The following is a 27,259-nucleotide window of genomic DNA, read 5'->3' as shown; positions in this document are numbered from 1 at the left end:
TAGACTAGACTATAGACTAGACTATAGACTAGACTATAGACTAGACTATAGACTAGACTATAGACTAGACTATAGACTAGACTATAGACTAGACTATAGACTAGACTATAGACTAGACTATAGACTAGACTATAGACTAGACTATAGACTAGACTATAGACTAGACTATAGACTAGACTATAGACTAGACTATAGACTAGACTATAGACTAGACTATAGACTAGACTATAGACTAGACTATAGACTAGACTAGACTACTAGACTATAGACTAGACTATAGACTAGACTATAGACTAGACTATAGACTAGACTATAGACTAGACTATAGACTAGACTATAGACTAGACTATAGACTAGACTATAGACTAGACTAGACTATAGACTAGACTATAGACTAGACTATAGACTACACTATAGACTACACTATAGACTAGACTATAGACTAGACTATAGACTAGACTATAGACTAGACTATAGACTAGACTATAGACTAGACTATAGACGAGACTATAGACTAGACTATAGACTAGACTATAGACTAGACTATAGACTAGACTATAGACTAGACTATAGACTAGACTATAGACTAGACTATAGACTAGACTACACTATAGACTAGACTACACTATAGACTAGACTATAGACTAGACCACACTATAGACTAGACTATAGACAAGACTATAGACTAGACTATAGACTAGACTATAGACTAGACTATAGACTAGACTATAGACTAGACTATAGACTAGACTATAGACTAGACTATAGACTAGACTATAGACTAGACTATAGACTAGACTATAGACTAGACTAGACTAGACTATAGACTAGACTATAGACTAGACTGTAGACTAGACTAATAGACTACACTATAGACTACACTATAGACTAGACTATAGACTAGACTATAGACTAGAATATACACTAAACTATAGACTAGACTATAGACTATACTATAGACTAGACTATAGACTAGACTATAGACTAGAATATACACTAAACTATAGACTAGACTATAGACTAGACTATAGACTAGACTATAGACTAGACTGTAGACTAGACTATAGACTAGACTATAGACCTAGACTATAGACTTAGACTATAGACTAGACTATAGACTAGACTATAGACTAGACTATAGACTAGACTAGACTAGACTATAGACTAGACTATAGACTAGACTATAGACTAGACTATAGACTAGACTATAGACTAGACTATAGACTAGACTATAGACTAGACTATAGACTAGACTATAGACTAGACTATAGACTAGACTATAGACTAGACTATAGACTAGACTATAGACTAGACTATAGACTAGACTAGACTAGACTATAGACTAGACTATAGACTAGACTATAGACTAGACTATAGACTAGACTGTAGACTAGACTATAGACTAGACTATAGACTAGACCATAGACTAGACTATAGACTAGACTATAGACTAGACTGTAGACTATACTATAGACTAGACTATAGACTAGACTATAGACTAGACTATAGACTAGACTATAGACTAGACTATAGATTAGACTGTAGACTAGACTATAGACTAGACTATAGACTAGACTATAGACTAGACTATAGACTAGACTATAGACTAGACTATAGACTAGACTATAGACTAGACTATAGACTAGACTATAGACTAGACTATAGACTAGACTATAGACTAGACTATAGACTAGACTATAGACTAGACTATAGACTAGACTATAGACTATACTAGACTATAGACTAGACTATAACTAGACTATAGACTAGACTGTAGACTAGACTATAGACTAGACTATAGACTAGACTATAGACTAGACTATAGACTAGACTATAGACTAGACTATAGACTAGACTATAGACTAGACTATAGACTAGACTATAGACTAGACTATAGACTAGACTATAGACTAGACTATAGACTAGACTATAGACTAGACTATAGACTAGACTATAGACTAGACTATAGACTAGACTATAGACTAGACTATAGACTAGACTATAGACTAGACTATAGACTAGACTATAGACTAGACTATAGACTAGACTATAGACTAGACTATAGACTAGACTATAGACTAGACTATAGACTAGACTGTAGACTAGACTATAGACTAGACTAGTAGACTAGACTGTAGACTAGACTAGACTAGACTATAGACTAGACTATAGACTAGACTATAGACTAGACTATAGACTAGACTATAGACTAGACTATAGACTAGACTATAGACTAGACTATAGACTAGACTATAGACTAGACTATAGACTAGACTATAGACTAGACTATAGACTAGACTATAGACTAGACTATAGACTAGACTATAGACTAGACTATAGACTAGACTATAGACTAGACTATAGACTAGACTATAGACTAGACTATAGACCAGACTATAGACTAGACTATAGACTAGACTATAGACTAGACTATAGACTAGACTATAGACTAGACTATAGACTAGACTATAGACTAGACTAGACTATAGACTAGACTATAGACTAGACTATAGACTAGACTATAGACTAGACTATAGACTAGACTATAGACTAGACTATAGACTAGACTATAGACTAGACTATAGACTAGACTATAGACTAGACTATAGACTAGACTATAGACTAGACTATAGACTAGACTATAGACTAGACTATAGACTAGACTATAGACTAGACTATAGACTAGACTATAGACTAGACTATAGACTAGACTATAGACTAGACTATAGACTAGACTATAGACTAGACTATAGACTAGACTATAGACTAGACTATAGACTAGACTATAGACTAGACTATAGACTAGACTATAGACTAGACTATAGACTAGACTATAGACTAGACTATAGACTAGACTATAGACTAGACTATAGACTAGACTATAGACTAGACTATAGACTAGACTATAGACTAGACTATAGACTAGACTATAGACTAGACTAGACTAGACTAGACTATAGACTAGACTATAGACTAGACTATAGACTAGACTATAGACTAGACTATAGACTAGACTATAGACTAGACTATAGACTAGACTATAGACTAGACTATAGACTAGACTATAGACTAGACTATAGACTAGACTATAGACTAGACTATAGACTAGACTATAGACTAGACTATAGACTAGACTACAGACTAGACTATAGAAACAAAGTTCTTTAAAAAATATTGTCTTAGACATACATTTCTGTAAAAAATTGTGTCTTGACATAAAATTCTTAAAAAATTTTGTCTTGACATAAATTTCTTTAAAAAATTTTATCTGGGACACAAATTTCTTTCGAAAATTTTGTCTTAGACATAAATTTCTTTAGAAAAACTTGTTAAGACTGTTAAGACTTCCATTTCTTACAAAAATTTGTGCTAGACATAAATTTCATTAGAATATTTTATCTTGACATAAATTGCTCTAGACATAATATCTTTCGAAAATTTTGTTATAAAGGTACTTATTTTTAAGATTAAGTACTTAATTCGTTAAATAAAATCCTTGATTTATGTCTTATATTCCTTAATTCATTGTAATTTTTTCTTAGTTTTCAATTACATGATTTTTGTTTCAACAAAATGTGAGGAAACATTGAGGTTTCTTTGACATGGAGAAATGTTTGAGAACTTTTTAACCAAACAACCCACCAACCAAGCAGTAAGCTAAAACCAACCTTGTTCTCACTAAAACTCTGCAGGAAATCAAGAAACTAGTACTTGAAGAAATCATGTAATGGTTGAAGAGGGCGGGGGTGGCAGTTCGTAGGAAGTAGTGAAAAGAATGTTGTTGCACTAGAAACTGTTGTCGTCGTTTGTTGAAGTTGTAGTACAACAGGAAATTGAAAACCAACCAACCAACCGACGGATGTAATGGCAAATCATTATGATGACTTAGTAAAATAAATAAATTAAAGTAAAAACATTCTACAGAAAATAGCGTTAAAAGTTACAATAAAATAAGTTCTCTTTTTGTTACATTTAAATTCAGTTTTCTTTCCTTGTCTTCTAGCTGAAATCCATTAAATTATATTTTAAACCAGTTTAACAAAAATAATTTATTTTAGATTTATTTTGATTAAAAAATAACTTTATTTGAAAAGAAAGTTAAAGAAAAGAAGCTTTTTCCAGGTATTTTTTTTTTCTATCAACATAAAACTGTTTTATTTATTTGTATTTTCAAAAAACGCATTGAATTGATGTTTTTCTTCCCTTTTTGTTAACAAAAAAGTTACAAAACTTATTTTTTATTTGTTTGCTCAAATTTATTTACTATCAATATACTTTTTTACTGGTTGTGTTGTTTGAAATTAAGGAAACCAATACAATTTCCGGGAGTTTTTTTCTCCTCTTTTCATATTTTTTGCTTCTTTTGTTGGTCGATAAGAAAAACTAAGTTTGTCTGTCACATTTTGAAGTTAGGACACAGTTGCAAACAATGGATTTAAAAGGGACAGTTTTTTTTTTGAAGAAATTAAATTGAAACCAAAATTGAAATGAAATGACACAAATATTATCTTTGCTATAGAAAAGTTTATGACACAATCATAATCTTTTCATTAAACTAAATATATAATAGTCCAGAATGAAGACAATACTTCAGACTATAGACAAGACTATCGTCCAGGCTATAAAGTTGACCAAGACAAATTTTTTTAAAGAATCTATAGTCTCGACTAAAGACTTGACTATAGAATATACTAGACTAGACTATAGACTAAACTAGGCTATAGACTAGGCTATAGACTAGACTATAGATTAGACTATAGACTAGACTATAGACTAGACTATAGACTAGACTATAGACTAGAGTATAGACTAGACTATAGACTAGAGTATTGACTAGACTATAGACTAGACTATAGACTAGAGTATAGACTATAGTCTAGACTATAGTTTAGACTATAGACTAGACTATAAACTAGACTATAGACTAGACTATAGACTAGACTATAAACTAGACTACAGACTAGACTATAGACTAGACTATAGACTAGACTATAGACTAGACTATAGACTAGACTATAGACTAGACTATAGACTAGACTATAAACTAGACTATAGACTAGACTATAGACTAGACTATAGACTAGACTATAGACTAGACTATAGACTAGACTATAGACTAGACTATAGACTAGACTATAGACTAGACTATAGACTAGACTATAGACTAGACTATAGACTAGACTATAGACTAGACTATAGACTAGACTATAGACTAGACTATAGACTAGACTATAGACTAGACTATAGACTAGACTATAGACATAGACTAACTATATACTAGACTATAGACTAGACTATAGACTAGACTATAGACTAGACTATAGACTAGACTATAGACTAGACTATAGACTAGACTATAGAAGACTATAGACTAGACTATAGACTAGACTATAGACTAGACTATAGACTAGACTATAGACTAGACTATAGACTAGACTATAGACTAGACTATAGACTAGACTATAGACTAGACTATAGACTAGACTATAGACTAGACTATAGACTAGACTATAGACTAGACTATAGACTAGACTATAGACTAGACTATAGACTAGACTATAGACTAGACTATAGACTAGACTATAGACTAGACTATAGACTAGACTATAGACTAGACTATAGACTAGACTATAGACTAGACTATAGACTAGACTATAGACTAGACTATAGACTAGACTATAGACTAGACTATAGACTAGACTATAGACTAGACTATAGACTAGACTATAGACTAGACTATAGACTAGACTATAGACTAGACTATAGACTAGACTATAGACTAGACTATAGACTAGACTATAGACTAGACTATAAACTAGCCTATAGACTAGACTATAGACTAGACTATAGACTAGACTATAGACTAGACTATAGACTAGACTATAGACTAGACTATAGACTAGACTATAGACTAGACTATAGACTAGACTATAGACTAGACTATAGACTAGACTATAGACTAGACTATAGACTAGACTATAGACTAGACTATAGACTAGACTATAGACTAGACTATAGACTAGACTATAGACTAGACTATAGACTAGACTATAGACTAGACTATAGACTAGACTATAGACTAGACTATAGACTAGACTATAGACTAGACTATAGACTAGACTATAGACTAGACTATAGACTAGACTATAGACTAGACTATAGACTAGACTATAGACTAGACTATAGACTAGACTATAGACTAGACTATAGACTAGACTATAGACTAGACTATAGACTAGACTATAGACTAGACTATAGACTAGACTATAGACTAGACTATAGACTAGACTATAGACTAGACTATAGACTAGACTATAGACTAGACTATAGACTAGACTATAGACTAGACTATAGACTAGACTATAGACTAGACTATAGACTAGACTATAGACTAGACTATAGACTAGACTATAGACTAGACTATAGACTAGACTATAGACTAGACTATAGACTAAACTATATACTAGACTATAGACTAGACTATAGACTAGACTATAGACTAGACTATAGACTATAGATTACACTATAGACTAGACTATAGACAAGACTATAGACTAGACTATAGACTAGACTATAGACTAGACTATAGACTAGACTATAGACTAGACTATAGACTAGACTATAGACTAGACTATAGACTAGACTATAGACTAGACTATAGACTAGACTATAGACTAGACTATAGACTAGACTATAGACTAGACTATAGACTAGACTATAGACTAGACTATAGACTAGACTATAGACTAGACTATAGACTAGACTATAGACTAGACTATAGACTAGACTATAGACTAGACTATAGACTAGACTATAGACTAGACTATAGACTAGACTATAGACTAGACTATAGACTAGACTATAGACTAGACTATAGACTAGACTATAGACTAGACTATAGACTAGACTATAGACTAGACTATAGACTAGACTATAGACTATAGACTAGACTATAGACTAGACTATAGACTAGACTATAGACTAGACTATAGACTAGCCTATAGACTAGACTATAGACTAGACTATAGACTAGACTAGACTAGACTATAGACTAGACTATAGACTAGACTATACACTAGAATATAGACTAGGCTTTATCCTAAACTATTGAACAGACTATAGGCTAAACTATAGACTAGACTATAGACTAGAATATAGACTAGGCTTTATCCTAAACTATTGAACAGACTATAGGCTAAACTATAGACTAGACTATTGACTAGACTATAGACTAGACTATAGACTAGGCTTTATCCTAAACTATTGAACAGACTATAGGCTAAACTATAGACTAGACTATAGACTAGACTATAGACTAGACTATAGACTAGACTATAGACTAGACTATAGACTAGACTATAGACTAGACTATAGACTAGACTATAGACTAGACTATAGACTAGACTATAGACTAGACTATAGACTAGACTATAGACTATCCTATAGACTAGCCTATAGACAAGACTATATACTGGACTGTAGGCTAAACTATAGACCAGACTATAGACAAGACTATAGGCTAAACTAGGCTATAGACTATACCACAGAATAAATAATATGCTAAACGAGGCTATAGATTAGACTATACACTAGGCTGTAGATTAGACTATACTATAGACTAAGCTTTACACTAAACTATACTATACATTATGGACTGGATTATGAATTACGCTATAGACTACACTATGGACTGGACTATAGACTAGACTATAAACTAGACTTTAGACAAGACTATAGATTAGTATATAGAATAGACTACACACTAGACTATAGACTAGACTACAGACTAGACTATAGACTGAGCTGTAGACTAGACTATATACTAAATTATAAACTGGACTATAGAACTAGACCATAGACCAAACTATAGGTTAAACTAGGCAAGAGACTATACTATAGACTAGACTGTAGGCTAGACTATACTATAGACTACATTATATATTAGATCATAGACTAAATTTTACACTTAACAATAGACTAGACTATAGATTAAACTATAGTCTAGAATATAAACTAGACTATACAATGGACTAAACTATAGAGTAGACTATAAACTACACTTTAGGCGAGACTGTTGTTTATTCTATATACTAGATTGTAGGCTACACTATAGACTAATTTATAGGTCTGGCTACAGTATTGACTGTCCTAGACTAGACTATAGTAGTCCAAAGATTGAAGGTTGATGAATTAATCATCATCTCTCCATTATCTTCCAAAAAGAATGGAGTTTTTTGTTCAGTAATTATTTAGGTGACCAACAATTTTAGTTATTAGTGACCACCTATCAACACTTTAGTTAAATTGTATAATTTTGTTTTTCAATAACCGCATATTGAGCGCAAAAAAAGTATGCTAGCTTTTTTTTTTTCTTTTTGTTTTACACTTTATTATTCTAATTGTAGCCTAAATGTATACAATAATTTTATTTGAAAACCATTATAGTCAAATTATTTCAAAGCAACAAACATTAGGTTAGAGTAGGAAATAATTTGAATTTGGTTTTTTCCTATATTGGTTTGGAATTGAATTTTTTTTTGTGATTTTGCTGCTAACTAACCAATACACACACGGTCATTTGAAATCAACATGCGAAATTTAACCAACAATTCAATGTAAATTTGCCACAAAATGTTGCAAGGTTTAAAAGAGGTTTTTTTTGGCGTTTTGTGTAATTGTTGCAAAGCTGGCAAATAACGAATGACAGCAGACATGAGGTTTCAAAAATTTTATAAAAACCTTCAAATATTTTAAATGAAAAATAAATTTAAATTACTTTAATTGTTTTATCGCAATTACTGATAAATAGTTATTTTTATTATAACAAATGAAGAAAAAATAATTATTTGTAAAACACTTTTTTGTTAAAGATTTAATGTTTTAAGGATATTTTATAATTGTCATCTTTCAAATCAGTAAACTCAGCAATTAAAATTATTTTTAGAAATTTAATTATTCAACAATAAAGTAACTTTGTATTTAAAAAAAACCCTTTTGTGGTTTTAAATAACAACTAAGCACTTATTTAGCAAACTCCTTAAGGTATGCTATTTTTAAATATAACATTAAAGTAATAGTTGAATATTAATACAAAACACAATTTAAATGTTTTTGGTATAAAACTATTATTTAATTTACTTAAGCCTACAAATATACTACAGTTAAATAACATTTATTATACTTTAAGTAAAGCCCTTAAAGTAGGCAATGATTTGATTAATATACGAGAAAAAAATATTATTCTAAAGTATTACCAACTGCTGCAAAACAAATGTAAAGAGAAATATTGTGAAAAAAAAGAAAATTTAATAAAACTAAAAACAACATTAACTACATATTCAGGCAAATGAAAACTAATGAATATAAAGAACAAGAAAAACTAGAGCAAAAGTAATATTTCCCAGCTTTTTTACTCAGCCAGTAGCAAAAGGATAACATCATCTTAACAAAGCTATATTGTTTGAAGAAAAAGAAACAACTATAAACTATAATTAAATATGAAAATTTAAATAGAATTACAAGATGCAGTGGAAATTTTCAATAGAAAAATTGATGAGAAACTTAGAGCAACTTTTCATGATGGGAGAAACTCAGCCTAAAAAAATACTAAAGAAACGTTAGGAGAATCTGAGAAAATTTTTTTTAAAGAAAAGTTGAGAGATGAGACTGCTACTATTTTTTAATAGAAAATTTCATCATAATGTATTATAATCGTGTTATAACGTTACTGTATATATTATAATGGAAGTATAATGCTATAGACTAACATTTAATGGAATTATAATTGTACAGAATACATTACAATGGAATTATAATGTTATATACTAAATTATAATTGGATTATAATGTCATATAAAACATTATAAACGGATTATAATGTCATCTAGTACATTATAATCGCATTATATTGGTGTAGAATATATTATAATAGAATTATAATGCTGTACAATATATTTTAATCGTATTATAATACGGTACAATATATTATAATCTTATTATAATACTCTAGAATATATTATAATTGGATTATAATGCTGGAAAATACATTATAATAGAATTATAATACTGTACAATATATTATAATCAAATAAGAATATTGTCGAGTATATTACACTAAGATTATAATGTCATTTAGTACATTATAATCACTTTATAATGCTTTGGAATACTTTATAATACAATTATAGTGCTATAAAATACATTATAATAACATAATAATGTTGTATAATACATTATAATATAATTATGTTATATAATACATTATATTTGGATTATAATATCATATCTGACATTATAATAGAATTATAATAATGTACAACATATTATAATTACATTATAATCCTGTAGAATATATTATAATTGGATTATAATGGTGAACATTACATTATAGTACAATTATAAAGCTGCGATCTATATTATAATCGCATTATAATGCTAAATAATACATTATAATGGGATTGTAATATATTAATGGATTATAATCATTTTATTATAATATATAATAAATTATAAATGTATTATAATGTCATATAATACATTATAATCGTATTATAATGCCACTTTATACATTATAAGCGCATTAAAATACCGTAGAATATATTTAACTGGATTATAATGCAGAACAATACATTACAATAGAATTATAATGCTGTGGCTTGCATTATAATGTTGTAGAATAAATTATAATCGGATTATAATGTCATTTATTACATTATAATCGCATTATAATGCTGAAGAATACATTATAATGGGATTATAATATTATTTAATCTATTATAATTGGATTATAAGGTCGTAGAATACATTATAATCGTATTATAATACCACTTAGTACATTATAATTTATGCATTATAATACTGCAGAATAAATTTAAACTGGATTATAATGCAGAACAATACATTATAATAGAATTATAATGCTGCGCACTATATTATAATCGCATTAGAATGTTGTAGAATAATTATAATCGAATTATAATGCCATTTAGTACATTATAATCGCATTATAATGCTGAAGAATACATTATAATGGGATTATAGTCTTATTTCATCGATTATAATCTTATTATAATAATATACGGTACATTATAATCGAATTATAATAATAAAAAGCACATTATAAGTAGATTATAATACTACAGAACACATTATAATTCTAAATTAATGTTATGGAATACATTATTATCGCATTATAATGCTGCACAATACATTGTATTTGGATTATAATGTTTTAGAAGAAATTATAATTTTATAATAATGCCATAGAACTCATGTAATACATTATAATGGATTATATAATAGTTATTGCAAAAACAAACACCTTGTAATGCTAAGGAATTTATTTTCCAAATTAAGAGCAGAAATTTAGGAAATAACAAAAAACCTCTTGGTGTACATTTTTAATTGGCATTTTGTAAAACTATAAATACATATCTCAAACCACATACATTGTGGTTTTTAACAGACAATTAAACTACAATATACTGCTACCTGTTTTTTTCTCCTCCTCTCAAACAAAACTCTTTAAATGTTTCCATAGAATTGTCATTGCTTTAACATTTTTTCATTGTCCTCAGAATTTTAATTGAAAAAAAAAAATAAAAAACATAATAGTTAATTGAAATGAATTGATGATGATGTTGATATTGAAATGACAAAGGAAACACACATAGACGACAACTGCTAATGTTAATGATAATGAGGTGATGATTGAAACAACAACAACAGCAAAATGTAATAAAAACCACACTTTTCTTGTATTGTGTTTGTAAATGATTAATTAATTTCAAATCAATAGATCAAATCTAACAAACAAACTATCATCACACTATTCTGTATTGCTCTAGCTGCAAAAAATATATACAAACACCTAAAAGTATACTATGAAAAATATATAAACTGAATTGAAAACAGATGTCAATTATTTTTTAAACACCTGAGAGTTAGAGAGTATATATCCAGCACCCACTCATAGTAAGTAAATATTCATACGTATGTATGTATGAGTGTATAGAAAGAGAAGAGAAAGGAGAAAACTAGTACAAAACTGTAAAAGAGATAAGACTGAAGTGTGGTTTTAATAAAACACACAAGCTTTTAGAGAGTGAGAGCCTGTTTTAAAACAACAACTTGATTGATATGTTAACTGTTTGTTAATAATGTATATGTATGTATATGTGTAGCTATACTATGACATAAATAAATAACAATTACCTCCTCATCTTACCCTCAACATTAATGAGATGTTTATAAAATTGCTACAAATTGTTGTTTTTCCTAAACATTGAAGTACTTACTCATACAGATAACTTATTTATACAATAGTTGCACTTGCAGGCAAGATACAAGACTTCATTAATAAATTTTCAATTAATCAATAGATTGTAGTTACAACAAAAGACCACAAGATATAATTAAAATAGATAATATTGCATACATTTAAGTGCTGAAAGTATTCTTTAATTGAAGTATACTTATAGGGATCAATGAAAAGTGTTTTTGGTCATATTAAGATAAATTAGCAAATATTTATAGAGGAGCATTTTAAAAGAGTATTAAATCTATTTAAAATCAATTTTATAGATAATAATGTATTATATAATAGTATAATTCGAACATGATGTTTCCTATGGCGTTATAATAAAATTGTAATATATTCTGCAAAATTATAATCTGTTTATAATGAATCCAATTTTAAGTAATGTTTTATATTCGAATTATAATGCATTCTATATGATTATAATGGGATTATAATGAATTCAATAGCATTATAATGGGATTATAATGTATTATGAGACATCGTAAACCGATTATAACATATCCTATAACATTATAATGTTATTATAATGAATTCATTAGCATTATAATGTGATTATAATGTATTATGAGTCATTATAAACCGATTATAACACATCCAACAACATTATAATGCTATTATAATGTATTCAATAGCATTATAATGGGATTATAACGAATTCATTAGCATTATAATGTGATTAGAATGTATTACGAGTCATTATAAAGCGATTATAACATATTCTACAATATTATAATCCTATTATAATGTATTCAATAGCATTATCATGTAATTATAATGTATTATGAGTCATTATAAACCGATTATAACATACCCTACAACATTATAATGCTATTATAATGAATTCAATAGCATTATAATGTATTATGAGTCATTATAAACCCATTATAACATATCCTGCAACATTATATTATTATTATATGAGTCTTTATAATTAGATTATAAATTATTATACAACATTATAATATATTCTAGAGCATTATAATGCGATTATAATGTACGAAATGGCATTATAATCAAAATATAATATAATCTAGAACATAATAATATGATTATAATGTATATTACTACATTATATTGCGATAATAATGAACTATAAAATATTATATTTGGATTATAATGTATTATACTACATTATAATTCCGTTAAAATGCATTATAAAGCATTATATTTCCAGTATTTTGTAACATTATAACATGATTATAATGACACCTAGGGTATTATAACGCGATTATAATGTACTAAATAGCATTACATTCTAATTATAATGTTTCATGCTATATTATAATACCATTAAAATGTGTTCTTTAGCATTATAATGCGATTATAAATCAATCTATAGCATTACATTCTTATTATAATGTATTATACTACATTATAATTCTATTAAAATACATTAGGAAGCATTATACATGCATTATAATGTGTATTGTAACTTTATAATACGATTATAACGACATATATGACATTATAATGCGATTATAATGTACTACATAGCATTATATTTTAAATATAATGCTTCATACTACATTATAATTCCATTATAATCTATTTTGTAATATTATAACACCATAATAATAGCATCTACGGCATTATAATGCGATTATAATGTACTACATAGCATTATATAGCACTACGATCCGATTATAATGTATTCTCTGACAGACAAACCCAAGAGAATTTATATGGAAAAGTTGTTCTCAGACTCCTAAACATTTCTATAAAAAAGTTGCCAATAAACTCAAAATTGTTTCTATATTTATTTAAAGCATAATTTTAGGCTTTAAGAAAAACACTACAATGAGTGTTTTGGTGGCTTGTTTTCTTAAGTGAGTTTAAAAATTTGAAAATAATTTAATATGAAAATATTTTTCAGCTTCCTGTTTAATGCATACCCGCTAACATTTTTCCATTCGGTTGTGCTCCGAAGGTTTTATCCACATAATTACATTTTTTTCCATTCGCAAAACTCTAGAGACAAAGTGTAAACTTGTTAGAGGTTATAAAATGTAACAACAGAAAAATCACTGAAGAAATTATAAAAATAATAAAAATTTGTAAAAAAAAAAACAACAGAAATTTTAAGAGTCATAAACTACACGTGCAGAATTTTTATTTAATTTTTTATTTTTTCGAAAAAGAGAGAAAGAAAAATATGAAATGAAAATTTTTGTTCATAATAACAAATATTTTTATTGCCTTAGCAATGTCTAAAAGGGAATGTAAGAGAAATAAAAACGACTACTAACTGAGTTATGAGGCAAACAGTTAAAGAAACTAAATAATAAAATGACAGTAAAAATAACTTTACAAAATATTTTATGTCTGGAAAAATGTTTTTAAAACAAAGAGTTGAAACTGAGATTTAGCAAAACCAACAGATTTAAAATCTTACTTCAACTAAAACTGTCTTTAACTATATTTAAAAATCCCTTTAAATATACTTTAATTATATATTTATTTGAAACGCCTTAAGGTATGCTTTAAATTTAAACAAAATATTTATAAATTAAGCTTAAATTAAGGCATATTCTTCTTATTTTATTATTTTCTTTTATCCTAAAATTCTTTAACGTTTTAAAATATTAAATACACACACACCTACCTACACATATCATATTTATCATATGCATAAATTTTATATAATTTTCCCAGAAGTAAAACAATTACTCCCATAAGTATGCTTCAAAATTCTATGTAAAATCCAATTTAACCGTTTTTATTATATTGTATGATTGATCTGTTAAAAATATGTATTATGGCTTGTAAAATAAACCAGTAAACATGCCGTAAAATACTTAAAATGTTTGATTACATTGAATTATGGAAAATGTATTCCAAGAATTTGCTGCCACAGGGGAAACAAATTTAAAGGGAATTGCACAGAAATATATATGGACATTTAAAATGATTGATACAAACTAGAGAAAACTTTACTGCAGTTCAGCTGACCTTAATTTATAGTTCTAGTTATGTTCTAGTTCTATTCTAGTTCTGTTCTAGTTTTGTTCTAGTTCTGTTCTAGTTCTGTTCTAGTTCTGTTCTAGTTCTGTCCTAGTTCTGTTCTAGTACTGTTCTAGTTTTGTTCTGTTCTTGTTCTAGTTCTGTTCTAGTTTTGTTCTAGTTCTGTTCTAGTTCTGTCCTAGTTCTGTTTTAATACTGTTCTAGTTCTGCTCTGTTCTAGTTCTGTTCTAGTTCTGTTCTAGTTCTGTTCTAGTTCTGTTCTAGTTCTGTTCTAGTTCTGTTCTAGTTCTGTTCTAGTTCTGTTCTAGTTCTGTTCTAGTTCTGTTCTAGTTCTGTTCTAGTTCTGTTCTAGTGCTGTTCTAGTTCTGTTCTAGTTATGTTCTAGTTCTGTTCCAGTCCTGTTCTAATTATGTTCTAGTTCTGTTTTAGTTCTGTTTTAGTGCTGTTCTAGTTCTGTTCTAGTTCTGTTCTAGTTCTAGTTTAGTTCTGCTCTAGCTCCGTTCTAATTCTGTTCTAGTTCTGTTCTAGTTCTGTTCTAGTTCTATTCTAGTTCTGTTCTAGTTCTGTTCTAGTTCTTTTCTAGTTCTGTTCTAGTTCTGTTCTAGTTCTGTTCTAGTTCTGTTCTAGTTCTGTTCTAGTTCTGTTCTAGTTCTGTTCTAGTTCTGTTCTAGTTCTGTTCTAGTTCTAGTTCTGTTCTAGTTCTGTTCTAGTTCTGTTCTAGTTCTGTTCTAGTTCTGTTCTAGTTCTGTTCTAGTTCTTTTCTAGTTCTGTTCTAGTTCTGTTCTAGTTCTGTTCTAGTACTGTTCTAGTTTTGTTCTGTTCTTGTTCTAGTTCTGTTCTAGTTTTGTTCTAGTTCTGTTCTAGTTCTGTTCTAGTTCTGTTCTAGTTCTGTTCTAGTTCTGTCCTAGTTCTGTTTTAATACTGTTCTAGTTCTGTTCTAGTTCTATTCTATTCTAGTTTTGTTCTAGTTCTGTTCTAGTTCTGTTCTAGTTCTGTTCTAGTTCTGTTCTAGTTCTGTTCTGTTCTAGTTCTGTTCTAGTTCTGTTCTAGTTCTGTTCTAGTTCTGTTCTAGTTCTGTTCTAGTTCTGTTCTAGTCTGTTCTAGCTCTGTTCTAGTTCTGTTCTAGTTCTGTTCTAGTTCTGTTCTAGTTCTGTTCTAGTTCTGTTCTAGTTCTGTTCTAGTTCTGTTCTAGTTCTGTTCTAGTTCTGTTCTAGTTCTAGTTCTGTTCTAGTTCTGTTCTAGTTCTGTTCTAGTTCTGTTCTAGTTCTGTTCTAGTTCTGTTCTAGTTCTGTTCTAGTTCTGTTCTAGTTCTGTTCTAGTTCTGTTCTAGTTCTGTTCTAGTTCTGTTCTAGTTCTGTTCTAGTTCTGTTCTAGTTCTGTTCTAGTTCTGTCTAGTTCTGTTCTAGTTCTGTTCTAATTCTGTTCTAGTTCTGTTCTGTTCTAGTTCTGTTCTAGTTCTGTTCTAGTTCTGTTCTAGTTCTGTTCTAGTTCTGTTCTAGTTCTGTTCTAGTTCTGTTCTAGTTCTGTTCTAGTTCTGTTCTAGTTCTGTTCTAGTTCTGTTCTAGTTCTGTTCTGTTCTGTTCTAGTTCTGTTCTAGTTCTGTTCTAGTTCTGTTCTAGTTCTGTTCTAGTTCTGTTCTAGTTCTGTTCTAGTTCTGTTCTTGATCTGTTCTTGATCTGTTCTAGTTCTGGTCTAGTTCTGCTCTAGTTCTGTTCTAGTTCTGTTTAAGTTGTGTTATAATTTTGTTTTAGTTCTGTTCTACTTTAGTTCTGGTTCATTTCTTAAATTGTAATTCATTTCTATTTTCTTTCGCAGTCATTTAATATGGACCATTATTTACAAATCATTATTAGTGTTATTTTATTGTGGGTAAATAAATATCTTTTTTTTTTTTGATGGTTGTGGGTAAAAATAATAATTCATAAATATTGCGGTTTGTAATAAAATTCATTGAAAACAAAAAAGCAGTAGCAACCGAGCAAGTGAGTAATAATAGCAACAGTAGCTGATGTCTCTAAGTACTACAACATACAACAACTTGCAGCAGCAAGTAGCAATATTATAAAGTCAAGTACAACATAATTCTTTAATAATTATAACAACAACCGCCAAACAACCGCATAAAATGACTTTTCATGGTCAGTAAAATGAAGGAAATTGCGTCGTCGTTGTTGTCATGAATTGTGTGTTTTTTTTATTGTTTTGTAAATATGTCTTGTTGTTGTTGCTGCTGTGTATTTTTAATGTCAAGATTAAGGAAATTTAATTAAGAGTATCACATTGTAATCCAAAGGGATAAAACAAAAGAGAGAAGAACAAAGAAATAAAGAAAAGAGTAAACTACTTTATATAAATTGTCCTCAGATTACAAGACAATTAAGGGGAATTAATTTGTATTGTAACGAAATAACAACTAAGGAGTAGAGCAATTGGTTAAAAAAATACCAAAAAAGAAATATTTAAAGCGTTTTCCAGAATTTAGAAGATTTTTAAAACAAATTTTAGTTTTCTTTTACATTATTTAGTTTGTTTTTGTAATTTGCAAAACTAAAGGTTGATTTTAAAAATTAAACTTTAAATTGTTGTTTTTGTTGCTGTAGTTTTATTGTTTTAAGTATTTATTTGTATTTTTTTTCTTTTATAAAAAATATAAATACACATTTTTCTTTATTCTTTTGTTTGAACTCGGTTTGTTTTGTTTGATTTAGTCATGTATAAAACAATTTCATTTCAAATGATAGATAGATGGTTGGAATCATTAGATACCAGCAGCAGCAGCTTTAGCAGTTCTAATGCTGCAACAAAAAAAAGTTAGAAAAAAAAACTACATTTGTAACATTTGCAAGTGACCTTTTTTCCGTTTTCCTGTCTCTCATAGTCTAATAAATACTTGAATGTACTTGTAAATAAAAAAAAAAAAAAAACATCTACATACACTTAACACTATGGGTATACAAATAGAAAAAACAAACAACCAACAAATATTTTTATAAGAAAAATATTCATTCGAGACTTCTACAGACAAACTATGCTTTATAACGTCACAGCAATTGAGCAAAGATAAAACTACGTTCTAGCAAATGGAGAAGATCTCTCTATGTAATTTAATCATATTCTTGAAATCCCTCAATATCTCAAAATATAGTCCCATAGTGCTAAAAACTAAAATATATTTTTTTTTGCATATAAAACGACAATACAATTCTTTTATTTTTTTCAACTACTACTACTATGTAGATTGTCTTGTGTAGTATATTTTTTATAAATAAAATATGTTTGTTTTATTACAAAAAATAACATACAATTCGTTCTGAAACAAAGCCATTTTAAACGGATGAAAAAGTTAAACAAAAAAACTAAATACTAGTATATAAACTATTGTTGCAACAAAACAAAAACAAGAAATTTTACATATCTTTCCTACAACAAAAAAAACCTTAAGAGGACAAACAAATATTTGTAGATTTATTGGACGAGTTTTATACAACATTTATCTTGGGTTTTTCTGTTGTTTGATAGATGAAATAATGACAAAAACCAACTAGAAAGAAAATTATTAAGAATTTAATATATTATAGTAATTTTACGAAAAAGACTATAACAGAACTAAAACAGAACTAAAACAGAACTAGAACAGAACTAGAACAGAACTAGAACAGAACTGGAACATAACTAGAACAGAACAGAACAGAACTAGAACTAGAACTAGAACAGAACTAGAACAGAACTAGAACAGAACTAGAACAGAACTGGAACAGAACTAGAACAGAACTAGAACAGAACTAGAACTAGAACAGAACTAGAACTAGAACTAGAACAGAACTAGAACAGAACTAGAACAGAACTAGAACAGAACTAGAACAGAACTAAAACAGAACTAAAACAGAACTAGAACAAAACTAAAACAGAACTAAAACAGAACTAGAACAGAACTAGAACAGAACTAGAACAGAACTGGAACAGAACTAGAACAGAACTAGAACAGAACTAGAACAGAACTAGAACAGAACTAGAACAGAACTAGAACAGAACTAGAACAAAACTAGAACAGAACTAGAACAGAACTAGAACAGAACTAGAACAGAACTAGAACAGAACTAGAACAGAACTAGAACATAACTAGAACAGAACTAGAACAGAACTAGAACAGAACTAGAACAGAACTAGAACAGAACTAGAACAGAACAGAACTAGAACAGAACTAGAACAGAACTAGAACAGAATTAGAACAGAACTAGAACAGAACTGGAACAGAACTGGAACAGAACTAGAACAGAACTAGAACAGAACTGGAACAGAACTAGAACAGAACTAGAACAGAATTAGAACAGAACTAGAACAGAACTAGAACAGAACTAGAACAAAAATAGAACAGAACTAGAACAAACTAGAACAGAACTAGAATAGAACTAGAATAGAACTAGAACAGAACTAAAACAGAACTAGAACAGAACTAGAACTGAACTAGAACAGAACTAGAACAGAATTAGAACAGAACTAGAACAGAACTAGAACAGAACTAGAACAGAACTAGAGCAGAACTAGAACAGAACTATAACTAGAACAGAACTATAACTAGAACAGAACTATAACTAGAAACAGAACTACAACAGAACTAGAACAGAACTAGAACAGAACTAGAACAGAACTAGAACAGAACTAGAACAGAACTAGAACAGAACTAGAACAGAACTAGAACAGAACTAGAACAGAACTAGAACAGAACTAGAACAGAACAGAACTGGAACAGAACTAGAACAGAACTAGAACAGAACTAGAACAGAACTAGAACAGAACTAGAACAGAACTAGAACAGAACTAGAACAGAACTAGAACAGAACTAGAACAGAACTAGAACAGAACAGAACTGGAACAGAACTAGAACAGAACTAGAACAGAACTAGAACAGAACTAGAACAGAACTAGAACAGAACTAGAACAGAACTAGAACAGAACTAGAACAGAACTAGAACAGAACTAGAACAGAACTAGAACAGAACTAGAACAGAACTAGAACAGAACTAGAACAGAACTAGAACAGAACTAGAACAGAACTAGAACAGAACTAGAACAGAACTAGAACAGAACTAGAACTGAACTACAACTGAACTAGAACTGAACTAGAACTGAACTAGAACTGAACTAGAACTGAACTAGAACTGAACTAGAACTGAACTAGAACTGAACTAGAACTGAACTAGAACTGAACTAGAACTGAACTAGAACTGAACTAGAACTGAACTAGAACTTGAACTAGAACTGAACTAGAACTGAACTAGAACTGAACTAGAACTGAACTAGAACTGAACTAGAACTGAACTAGAATTGAACTAGAACAGAAATAGAACTGAACTAGAACTGAACTAGAACTGAACTGAACTAGAACTGAACTAGAACTGAACTAGAACTGAACTAGAACTGAACTAGAACTAGAACTGAACTAGAACTGAACTAGAACTGAACTAGAACTGAACTAGAACTGAACTAGAACTGAACTAGAACTGAACTAGAACTGAACTAGAACTGAACTAGAACTGAACTAGAACTGAACTAGAACTGAACTAGAACTGAACTAGAACTGAACTAGAACTGAACTATAACAGAACTAGAGCAGAACTAGAACTGAACTACAACAGAACTAGAGCAGAACTAGAACACAACTAGAACTGAACTACAACTGAATTAAAACTGAACTAGAACAGAACTTGAATAGAATTAGAACTAGAATAAAACTAGAACAGAACTACAACAGAAGTAGAACAGAGCTTGAAGAGAACAAAAACGGAACTAGAACAGAACCAGAACTGAGCTGAAGCTGATCTAAAACTGATTTTTTAACAATTCCATAAAATTTATTTTAATTTTTCCTGTTATTTTTATTAAACTGCCAAAGAAACTTAATTTCCAAGTCTGTGTTTTTTTAATTACAAATTCTGAAAAAATGATTATACTGATAGTTGTTGTAAAACATGTTGCAAAAACTTATCTATGTTGATGTTTTTGTACATCAACAAGAACAACTTACAGCTCAGGGTGAGTAACACCAACAACAGCAGCATATGAAAACTAAATAAATTTCATAAAAAATAAATAGAAAAATTGCAACAAAAAAAAAATCCTATAAAAATCATTCACGTGTTTTTAATAGAGTGTAAGAGAGAAAAAAAAAAAAAACAAACTAAATAAATGCACTACCTCTTGCTACACCCTCTCAACTTTACTAAGTGCGAGAGTGAGCGGGATAGCGACTACAATGAATAAACAACATAACTTCCGTTTTTAAAAAAATACTATTTACATTTAGTGATTACAAGAGTGTGTATGAGTATGTGTGTGTATGTTAGTTTTTTTGTTTAAAAATTTATAATATTCATACACATACAACTACAAACAAATACTGAATGAGAGAAGAGGACGAGAACGAAGACACCAACTGCTTCCTGTTTACATAAAATTTATTATTTTTTCGTTACCGTTGCTGTTTTTGTTGCAACTTTAATATGAATAGATGAACTAAAATTGAAAAAAAAAAAAACGAAAGCTGAAGAGTGTGAAGAAGTGGATAACGTAAAATACATCATCATCATCCTCGCCAACATCATCATCATAAATGTCAATAGATTTTTATGAATAATTGTATGTTGTAAAATGGACGGCTGGCTTAAACTAAACTGAAAGCTATGTAGAGTGAAATTTGTTGTAATAGAAAAAAGTTAATTCATAAAACTTTTAATATTCGGTGTTATTTTAAAAACATAGAATTTTCTTGAAAATATTATGCGATATTATTAAAAATATAGAATTATATATGGCAAATAGGGAAATGTTATTCGTTCCATAGTGCTTTCTATAGAAAATGATGCGATGTTATTGAAATTACTAATGCATCATTAAAAACAAATGCGATGTTATTGAAAATATAGAACAGTATTAAAAAAACGATACGATATTGTAGAAAACTCGAAATTTGCTTGGAAAGTCACTGAAAAAGATACGATGTTTTTAAAATACACAGAATAATATGTATACAACGATGCGATGTTTTTGCAAACATAGAAAATACCTTAAAATCATAAGCGATGTTCTTAGGAACATAGAATTTAACTTCAAAATGTATGCGATGTTTTTGAAAACATAGACTTTTCTTTAAAAAGTTGTGCGATGTTTTTGAAAATACAGAATTATCTCAAGAAAATCATTCGATTTTATTCAGAGCATGGAATTTTTGTTGGAAATTGAGGCGATGTTTTTAAAAACATAGAATTTGACCTTAAAATATATGCGATGTTATTGAAAACATGGAATTTTCTTTAAAAATGTATCGAAATTTGCTCGGAAAATCACTGAAAAAGATGCGATGTTTTTAAAAAAACATAGAATAATATGTATAAAACGATGAGATGTTTTTAAAAACCTAGAAAATACCTTAAAATCATAAGCGATGTTCTTAGGAACATAGAATTTAACTTAAAAATGTATGCGATGTTTTTGAAAACATGGAATTTTCTTTAAAAAGTTTTGCGATGTTTTTGAAAATACAGAATTATCTCAAGAAAATCATTCGATTTTATTCAGAGCATGGAATTTTTGTTGGAAATTGAGGCGATGTTTTTAAAAACATAGAATTTGACCTTAAAATATATGCGATGTTATTGAAAACATGGAATTTTCTTTAAAAATGTATGCTATTTTTAAGAAACATAGATTTGCTTATAGAAAACCATGCGATGTTTTTAAAAACATAGAATTTGCTTTAAAACTATGTGCGATGTTTTTAAAAACAGCGAATTTTTCGTAAAAATAAATGCGATGTTATTGAAAACATGGTATAACTTTTAGAAAATGATGCGATGGTTTTAAAAACATAGAAAAACATAGAAACTATGTTCGATGTTTTTAAAAACATCGAATTTTCTGTAAAAATATATGCGATGTTATTGAAAACATGTAATTTTCTTTAAAAAATTATGCTATTTTTTAAGAATCATAAAATTGGTTATAGAAAACGATGCGATGTTTTTAGAAACATAGAATTTGCTTTAGAACTATGTACGATTTATTCGTAAAAATAAATGCGATGTTATTGAAAATATGGAATTAATTTTGGAAAATGATGCGATGTTTTTAAAAACATAGATTTTGCTTTAAAATTATGTGCGATTTTATTATAAACATCGAATTTTCTGTAAAAATATATGCGATGTTATTGAAAACATGTAATTTTCTTTAACAAATTATTCTATTTTTTAAGAATCATAAAATTGGTTATAGAAAACGATACGATGTTTTTAGAAACATAGAATTTGCTTTAAAACTATGTACGATTTATTCGTAAAAATAAATGCGATGTTATTGAAAACATGGAATTAATTTTTGAAAATGATGTGATGTTTTTAAAAACATAGAATTTGCTTTAAAATTGTGTGCGCATAGAATTTTTTGTAAAAGTATATGTGATGTTTTTGAAAACAGAATTGTATATAGAAAACAATGCGATGTTTTTAAAAACATAGAATTTGCTTTAAAATTATGTGCTATTTTATAAAAATCATAGAATTTTTGGTAAAAATATATGCAATGTTATTGAAAACATGGAATTTTCTTAAAAAAATTATGCTATGTTTTAAGAAACCTAGAATTGTTTATAGAAAACAATGCGATGTTTTTAATAACATAGAATTTGCTTTAAAATTATGTGCGATGTTATTTAAAACTACGTTTTTTTTTTTTTAAATATATGCGATGTTATTGAAAAAATGGAATTACTTTTGGAAAATGATGCGATGTTTTCAAAAACATAGAATTTGCTTTAAAGTTGTGTGCGATGTTATTAAAAACACAGACTTTGTTTTAAAAATATATGCGATATTTTTGAAAACAAAGAATTGCACATAGAAAACACTGCGATGTTTTAAAAAACATAGAATTTGCTTTAAAATGATGTGCGATGTTATTAAAATCATCGATTTTTTTGGTTAAAAAATATGCGATGTTATCGAAAACATCGAATTATCTATAAAAAATAGTGGGAACAATGGAACAATTATCTTAAGAAAATTGTGCGATGTTGTTGAAAACTTAAAAATATCTTTAGCAAATGATGCGATGTTTTTAATAACATATTATTTTCTAGACAAATGAATGTTTTAAAAAACAAAGAATAATATTAAGAAAACGTTGCGATGTTATTAAAAACATCGAATTTTCTTGAAAAAATCTTGCGATGTTGTAAAAAACGTAGAATAATATTAAGAAAAAGTTGCGATGTTATAAAAAACATTGTATTTTCTGTAAAAATATGTGCGATGTTTTTGAAAACAACAATTTTATTGAAGTTCAGTTTCTTTTCATTAATTAAGTTATAAATTAATAATTTCACACCTTTTAATGTCACTTTTAGAGAACAAGTGCTAAAGAAAGAGAGCATTATGAAAGTTCTCTTTCAACACAACATCTCATAGCCTCGATGGCGCAGTAGGCAGCGCGTAAGTCTCATAATCTTAAGGTCGTGAGTTCGAGCCTCACTCGGGGCATTAACTTTTTTCTCTCAGGACAATTAAGAAAAACATAGAATTTTTAATATTAAAGAGAAAATTAAATAAATAAAATTTTTTAAAGAAAACTTTACAAAAATTTTGGTTTAAAAACTTTTTTTTTAAATTGATAACTTTTAACAACATTTAAAATGTGTTGCTAGTTGCATTTAAAATACATACATTCTTATTATCAGACATTTAAATTTTAAGATCAAAAGTGCATCTCTAGGGGTTATCTTTCCAATTTTATTAATAAAATTTTCACAAATTATATAATAAGTTCCATTTTCATTTTCCTTTAAAAGCAATGACAAAATAGTTCTTTGTCACGCTCACACACATAGCCTCGATGGCGCAGTAGGCAGCGCGTAAGTCTCATAATCTTAAGGTCGTGAGTTCGAGCCTCACTCGGGGCATTAAACTTTTTTTTGGACTCCTTTTATAATAAAAAGTTTATTCATTCATTAAAAAATTTCCTTTCAAAGGAAGCAGTAGATTTTGGAAAATTTTGTTATAGAAACTTTATAATTTTTAATCTAAATTTATTACCTAATTTCCCGAACTTATAGCCTCGATGGCGCAGTAGGCAGCGCGTAAGTCTCATAATCTTAAGGTCGTGAGTTCGAGCCTCACTCGGGGCATTTGCTTTTTTTATATTTTTCCTTTTTTTAATTTCCTTTTTTAAATATTTTGCTTAATTTATACAATTATATTTAATAACTCCTTTGGCATACTTTTAGGCTGCTTTCCAGCAAAACAAAATATCTAAACAATTTAAGTATCACTTGACTAAATTATAGCCTACTTTTAGGATAAACTTTTCCATATTTTTATAGTCTTCTTGTTTTTACTAAATATGCTAATTTGTATAGCATACTTTTGGTTTAAACTGAGTTTATTTTCTATTTTACTGCAAAGAATTTAAGTTTTTTTTGGCTTCTTTTTGAGCTTTTTCCTTCTCTCTTAACTTTTAATTACTACTGTTCTGCTGTTAAATACAAACTAATTTCTTTGGTTCCTTACAAAAAAGGGTGTTTGTTTGCTAATTGCAACAAAGAGTTGATAGCAGATATTTTTGTTGCTGCTGCTTTCGACCAGCGACCATGATATCAGTTCAAAATCAGTATGTTGAAGGCAGTAAAGGCAACAATAATAGCGGCAACGCAAATTTAAATGAATAATTGGGAGCTTTAACTCTAGATCAGTTCTATTTCAGTTCTAGTTTAGTTTTAGTTCTGTCCTAGTTCTGTACTAGTTCCGTTCTGTTCTAGTTCTGTTCTAGTTCTGTTCTAGTTCTGTTCTGTTCTGTTCTAGTCGTTCTAGTTCTGTTCTAGTTCTGTTCTAGTTCTGTTTTAGTTCTGTTTTAGTTCTGTTCTAGTCCTGTTCTAGTTCTGACCTAGTTCTGTTCTAGTTTCTGTTCTAGTTCTGTTCTAGTTCTGTTCTAGTTCTGTTCTAGTTCTGTTCTAGTTCTGTTCTAGTTCTGTTCTAGTTCTGTTTCTAGTTCTGTTCTAGTTCTGTTCTAGTTCTGTTCTAGTTCTGTTCTAGTTCTGTTCTAGTTCTAGTTCTGTTCTAGTTCTGTTCTAGTTCTGTTCTAGTTCTGTTCTAGTTCTTTTCTAGTTCTGTTCTAGTTCTGTTCTAGTTTCTGTTCTAGATCTGTTCTAGTTCTGTTCTAGTTCTGTTCTAGTTTTGTTCTAGTTTTGTTCTAGTTCTGTTCTAGTTCTGTTCTAGTTCTGTTCTAGTTCTGTTTATTCTATTTCTGTTCTATTTCTGTTCTAGTTCTGTTCTAGTTCTGTTCTAGTTCTGTTCTAGTTCTGTCCTAGTTCTGTTCTAGTTCTGTTCTAGTTCTGTTCTAGTTCTGTTCTATTTCTGTTCTAGTTCTGTTCTAGTTCTGTTCAAGTTCTGTTCTAGTTCTGTTCAAGTTCTGTTCTAGTTCTGTTCTAGTTCTGTTCTAGTTCTGTTCTAGTTCTATTCTAGTTCTGTTCTAGTTCTGTTCTAGTTCTGTTTCTAGTTCTGTCCTAGTTCTGTTCTAGTTCTGTTCTAGTTCTGTTCTATTTCTGTTCTAGTTTCTGTTCTAGTTCTGTTCTAGTTCTGTTCTAGTTCTGTTCTAGTTCTGTTCTAGTTCTGTTCTAGTTCTGTTCTAGTTCTGTTCTAGTTCTGTTCTGTACTGTTCTAGTTCTGTTCTGTTCTGTTCTAGTTCTGTTCTAGTTCGTTCTAGTTCTGTTCTAGTTCTGTTCTAGTTTTGTTCTAGTTCTGTTCTAGTTCTGTTCTAGTTGTTAGTTCTGTTCTAGTTCTGTTCTAGTTCTGTTCTAGTTCTGTTCTATGTCTGTTCTATTCTGTTCTAGTTCTGTTCTAGTTCTGTTCTAGTTCTGTTCTAGTTCTGTTCTAGTTCTGTTCTAGTTCTGTTCTAGTTTCTGTTCTAGTTCTGTTCTAGTTCTGTTCTAGT

At 28.9% G+C, this 27,259-nt stretch overlaps 1 protein-coding gene and 3 non-coding genes across 4 annotated transcripts in view; 3 read left to right on the top strand and 1 right to left on the bottom strand.

Moving 5' to 3' along the window:
• The window catches only part of LOC119604999 (histone-lysine N-methyltransferase 2D-like), a 35,076-nt gene that overhangs the window by 6,033 nt on the left and 1,784 nt on the right, over window positions 1-27,259 (bottom strand). The gene's annotated exons all lie outside the window — the stretch shown is intronic.
• On the top strand, window positions 24,741-24,813 carry Trnam-cau. The gene has a single exon. It is a non-coding gene; the product is annotated as a tRNA-Met (tRNA).
• Trnam-cau lies at window positions 25,160-25,232 on the top strand. The gene has a single exon. It is a non-coding gene; the product is annotated as a tRNA-Met (tRNA).
• Trnam-cau lies at window positions 25,385-25,457 on the top strand. Its single transcript has one exon. It is a non-coding gene; the product is annotated as a tRNA-Met (tRNA).

Source organism: Lucilia sericata, unplaced genomic scaffold (assembly GCF_015586225.1).
Source record: "Lucilia sericata isolate MDLA Ls3-8-SP2 unplaced genomic scaffold, ASM1558622v1 Contig000450F_arrow, whole genome shotgun sequence".
Classification (NCBI taxonomy): domain Eukaryota; kingdom Metazoa; phylum Arthropoda; class Insecta; order Diptera; family Calliphoridae; genus Lucilia; species Lucilia sericata.
This window is presented reverse-complemented; position numbering and strand designations above follow the sequence as displayed.